Raw genomic sequence first — 6,000 nt, 5'->3', positions numbered from 1 at the left:
AATTCTTAATCAGATTTATGACTTGTAAGTATTTTGTGTCATCAAAAGAGTGGTCTTTTTATTTTCTAGATTGTATTCTCTGAATAAAAAAAGGTTTAAATTTTTTTAAATCTGATTTTTTTGTTTCTTGTGCTTTTGATGTCATATCTAAGAAACTATTGATTAATTCAAGGTCACAAAAATTTATTCCTTTGTTTTCTTCTAAGAGCTTTATAGTTTTAGCTCTTATGTTTAGGTCAATGATATATTGTGAGTCAATCTGTGTGTCTGAGTGAGGTAGGCATCTCAGTTCATTCTTATGTATTTGGATATTCAGATACCCAAAAACCATTTTTTGAAAATACTATTCTTTCCCCATTGAACTGTCTTGGCACCTTGCTGAAAATAAATTGATATGGTTTATTTCTGGACTCTCAATTTATTCCATTTATCTGTTTATTTTATTAGTTTCCTATTTTTGCTGTAACCACAAACTTAGCACAAACTTAATGACTTAAAGCACAATTTATAATCTTACAGCTCTGCAGTTCTGGAGGACAGAAATTTGAAATGGCCTCACTGGGCTAAAACCAACCTGTTTCCAGTGCTGTGTTCTTTCTGGAGGCTCTAGAAGAGTCTTGCCTTTTCCAGCTTCTAGGGACTGCATGTATTCCTTCACCTTCACTTGCTGCCTTCTTCCACCTTCCAAGTCAGTAATCACATTGCTCAGACCTCCACTTCCATCACCATACCTCCTCCGACTCATACTCTTCTGCTGTCCTCTTTCACGTGTAAGGATCCTTGTGACTACAGTGGGCCCATTTGTATAATCCAGGATGCTCTTCCCATCACAAGATTCTTAATTTAATCACATATGCAAATTGTCTTTTGCCATGTAAGGTAATGTATTCCCAGGTTGAGGAGATTAGGGCATGGACATCTCTGGAGAGGCTGTTTTTCTGTCTACCACATATCCTTATGTCAGGTCCACACTGTCTTGATTACTGTAGCTTTGTAGTAAGTTTTTTTTTTTGGAAGTATAGTTGACTAACAGTATTATATTAGTTTCAGGTGTAAAGCGTAGTGATTCAATATTTTTCTAGATTATACGCCACATAAAGTTGTTCTAAAATATGAACTACTATATATAAGACAGATAAAAGACAAATTTCTTCTGTATAGCACAGGGAACTACATTCAGTATCTTGTAGTAACCTATAACGAAAAAGAATATACGTATGTATATGTATGACTGAAACATTATGCTGTACACTAGAAATTGGCACATTGTAACTGACTATACTTCAATTTAAAAAAATGTTGGCTATATTCCCTGTACATTACATCCTTGGGTGTTAATGTAAATTGGTACAGCCACTATGGAAAATAGCATGGAAGTTCCTCAAAAAGTTAAAACTAGAACTACTATATGATCCAGTAATTCCATTCCTGGGTATATACCTCAAGAAAATGAAAATACTAATTCAGAAATTAAGTTTTGAAATTTGAAGTGTGAGTCTTTTAACTTTGCTCTTTCTCAAGATTGTTATGACTAAGCTGAGTCCCTTCCATTTCCATGTGAATTTTAGGATCGCCTCACTAATTTCTGCAAAATGCTTAGCTGCCATTGTGATTTTGATACAGATTGTATCAAATCTATAGATCTTATTGATTTGTGTTGAATTGTGTTGAATCTAAATATCTTAACAGTAAAGTCTTCTGATCCATCAATGTGGGATGTCTCTTCATTTATTTAGATTTTCTTTAATTTCTTTCAATAATGTGTATACTTTTCAATGGAGTAGATTTGCACTTCTTTTTTTCTTTTTCTTTTTTATTGAAGTATAGTTGATTTACAGTGCTGTGTTACTTTCTGGTATACAGCACAGTAATTCAGTCATACATATACATATTCTTCTTAGATTATTACAAGATATTGAATATAGTTCCCTGTGATATACTATATGACTTGTTGTTTATCTATTTTATGTATAGGCGTTTATATCTGCTAATACCAAACTCCTAATTTATCCCTCACCCCTCTTTCCCCTTTGGTTACCATAAGTTTGTTTTCTGTCTGTGAGTCTGTTTCTGTTTTGTAAATAAGTTCATTCGTCTCATTTTTTAGATTCCACACATATAAGTGATAATCATGTGATATTTGTCTTTTTCTGTCTGACATTTCACTTAGTATTGATAATCTCTATGTCCATCCATGTTGCTGCAAGTGGCATTATTTCACTCTTTTTAATGGCCAAGTAGTATTCCATTGTAAATATATACCACAACTTCTTTATCCAGTCATCTATGGATGGACATTTAGGTTGCTTCCATGTTTTGGTTATTGTAAATAGTGCTTCTATGAACATTGGGGTGCATTATCTTTTTGAATTGGAGTTCCCTCTGGTTATATGCTCAGGAGTGGGATTGCTGGATCATATAGTAACTCTATTTTCAGTTTTTTAAGGAATCTCCATATGGTTTTCCATATTGGCTGCACCAAATTACATTCCCGCCAACAGTGTAGAAGGGTTCCCTTTTCTCCACACCCTCTCTCACATTTATTGTTTGTGGACATTTTAATAATGGTCATTCTGACTGGTGTGAGGTGATACCTCATTGTAGTTTTGATTTGCATTTCTCTAATAATTAGCAATGTTGAGCATCTTTTCATGTGCTATTGGCCATCTGTATGTCTTCATTAGAGACATGTCTGTTTAGGTCTTCTGCCCACTTTTGGATTGTGGTGTTTGTTTTTGTTATTGAGTTATATGAGCTGTTTGTATATTCTGGAAGCTAAGCTCTTGTCAGTTGCATTGTTTGGAAATATTTTCTCCCATTCTGTAGGTTGTCTTTTCGTTTTGTTTATGGTTTCCTTTGCTGTGCAAAAGCTTCTAAGTTTAAAAGTCCCATTTGTTTATTTTTGCTTTTATTTCTATTGCTTTGGTAGACTGACCTTGGAAAACATTGCTATGATTTATGTCAGAGATGTATTACCTGTGTTCTTTTCTGGGATATTTATGGTATCTTGTCTTATGTTTAATTTTTTAAGCCATTTTGAATTTATTTTTGTAAATGATGTGAGGGAGTGTTCTAACTTCATTGATTCATATGTGGCTATCCAGCTTTTGCAACACCACTTGCTGAAGAGACTGTCTTTTCTCTGTTGTATATTCTTGCCTCCTTTGTTGAAGATTAATTGACCATAGGTGTATGGTTTCACTTTCTATTTTGTTCTATTGACTCATATGTCTGTTTTTGTGCCAATACCATAATGTTTTGATGATTGTAGCTCTATAGTATTGTCTGAAGTCTGAGAGGGTTCTTCCTCCAGCTTCATTCTTTTTCTTCAGTATTGCTTTGACAATTCTGGGTCTTTTGTGATTCCATATAAATTTTAGGATTATTTGTTCTAATTCTGTGAAAAATGTCTAGGGTAATTTGATAAAAATCACATTAAATCTGTAGATGACTTTCATTTCTTTGTTAAAATTATTTCTAAGTGCTTTATCTTTTTGAGGCACTGATAAAATTGTTTTCTTAATTTCTTTCTGGGATTGTTCATTGCTAGTATATACAAATACAATTGATGTTTGTATATTGATTTTATATCCTGCAACTTTGCTGAGTTTGTTTGTTAGTTATAGTAGTTTTCCTGTTGTTTCATAGGATTTTTTTAATATATAAGATCACATTATCTGCAAATTAAAATAGTTTTACTTCTTTCTTTCCAATCTGGATGCCTTTTATTTCTCTTCCTTGCTCAACTGACTTGGCTAGGCCCTCCATTCCATTGTTGGAGAGAAGTGGTAAGAGTGAACATCCGTATCTTCTTCCTTATCTTAGAGGGGAAAGGATTAGTGCTCACCATTAACTGTGATATTAGCTCTGGGTTTTTCATAATGTCTTACCAGGCTAAAGAAGTTCTCTTCTATTCCTAGCTTGTTGAATGTTTTTATCACGACAACATTTGTCAAATTCTTTTTATTTATCTATTTAGATGGTCATGTGATTTTTGTCCTTTATTCTATTCATATGGTATATTACATTAAATTGATTTTCAGAGAACAACCTTGCATTCCTAGGATAAATCCCACTTGATCAAGCTGTATAATCCTTTTTGTATGTTGCTAAATTTAGTTTGTTAGTATATTGCTAAGAATTTTTGCACCTATTTTTATAAGAAGATATTTGTCTGTAACTTTCTTTTTTTGTGATGTCTTTGCTTTGTTTTGTTATCAAGTTAATATTGGTTTCATAGAATGAGTTAGGAAATATTCCTTCTTGTTTATTTTGGAATAACTTGTAAAGAATTTGTATTAATTCTTTAAATTCTTGGTGAAATTCAAAGTAAAGCCATCTGGGCCTAGGCTTTTATTGTATGAAGTTTTAAAATTACTGTTTTGAGTTTTTAATTTATTATAGATCTACTCAAATTTTCTGTTTCTTCTTGAGTCAGGTTTTGGTAGTTTTGTCTCTTCCTAGGAATTTGTCTGTTTCATTTGTTACCTAATTTTATGGCATATTATTCATTCCAAGTCCTTTAAAATTACATTTAAGTTTTACATATTGAAGTATAAATTACACATATGAATTGCTCATATTTTCACTGTTCTATGACTTTAATGAATGCATATAACCCAGATCCTATGAAGATACACAGCATTTCCATTATCTCAGAAATTTTCCTCATTCCCTTTCCCAGTAATTCCCTTCCTTTTGCTGAAGGTAGATATTATTCTGATTTCTATCACTGTAGATTAGTTTCCATTCTCAGGAAATAACTAATCTGCTTTCCATTACTGTAAATTAGTTTGATATTCTAGAATTTTATATAAGTGGAATCATAAAGTAAGCACTCTGCTTTTTCTGGTTTCTTTCACTCAGCATAACTATTTTGAGATTCATTTATATTGTTACATGTATCAGTAGTTTATTCTTTCTATTGCTGAGTGGTATTCCATTGAATAGATATACCACAGACATTCTCTCTTCTGACTGGTTTTAGCTGGTTACCTTTTGCAAAACTCTTCCTTTGTAATCACTCACTCAATTCTCTTTCCCTCCTTCCCTGATTTTCTTGGACACTGGGCTCCATCTTAGTCTTGTTCACCTTTTGCTTAGCTGAGCTTCCATCTCCTTCAGTCTAATCCTTTCTTTTATTCTTTTGCCATTGCTCATTATAAAGAACAAAAATGTAAGTCTGTATGAATTTCCCAAAGGGTGACATTCTGAGGTTAGGAACCCAGGAGGGGCCTGACACTGAGAGGTGCTTTTCTTTATGTTGGTTCTTGGATTCTCAGGAAAATTGTGGGATGTACTCATTTAAACTTCAGGGTACATTGCCTCAAAAACCATTTTGGGTGAAAACACAGTATAAATAATAAATAAATAAAATATCCTCCTAGTTACTCGTCTTTGATATGCCAGGTGTGGTTTAAGGAACTTCTGGTAAATCCTGGATATGGCGCATTAAGGCAGATCTGTTATCTATTATTAGGGCCTGGATAAAGGAAGCCCATTTTTAGATGGTTTCCTCCCCCTGGGTATCTTGAACTGGGTGTTAAAGAGTGGAACATATGTTTTAGATGTAGAAATTCATGAATAAAATGGCCTTTGGGTAAGCCTAGGTATTTTAAACATCTGGTCCTCAAATGCAGGAATCAACTTTCTATTCCTCTTGATGTAAGAACTATCACGTAGGTAGGGGGAAATTCCAGGGCCACAGCAATAGCCTTTTAACTGATCTCATTGTCTTCATTCTGTCCTCATATTATTATATTTTAATATTTTTATTTTTCTGTAACACAGACATGATTGTTTCTAATTAAAAAAAAAAAAAGCCTTTGACAGTCTTCTGTTTCCTTTAGAATGATGTTCAATTCCCATCTCTTGGCACTAGAAGGCTTTTACCACTTATTTCCTTTCATTCTCCACGTCTTCTACAACTTTCCGTTGTAAGCAATGTGACTAGCCTGGGCATTTTCATGTCTCTGTATCTTTGCTTCTTCTGTTTCCTCT

Source organism: Camelus ferus, chromosome 2 (genome assembly GCF_009834535.1).
Source record: "Camelus ferus isolate YT-003-E chromosome 2, BCGSAC_Cfer_1.0, whole genome shotgun sequence".
NCBI lineage: Eukaryota > Metazoa > Chordata > Mammalia > Artiodactyla > Camelidae > Camelus > Camelus ferus.
The sequence above is the reverse complement of the archived record's forward strand: the minus strand, read 5'-3'. Positions refer to the sequence as shown.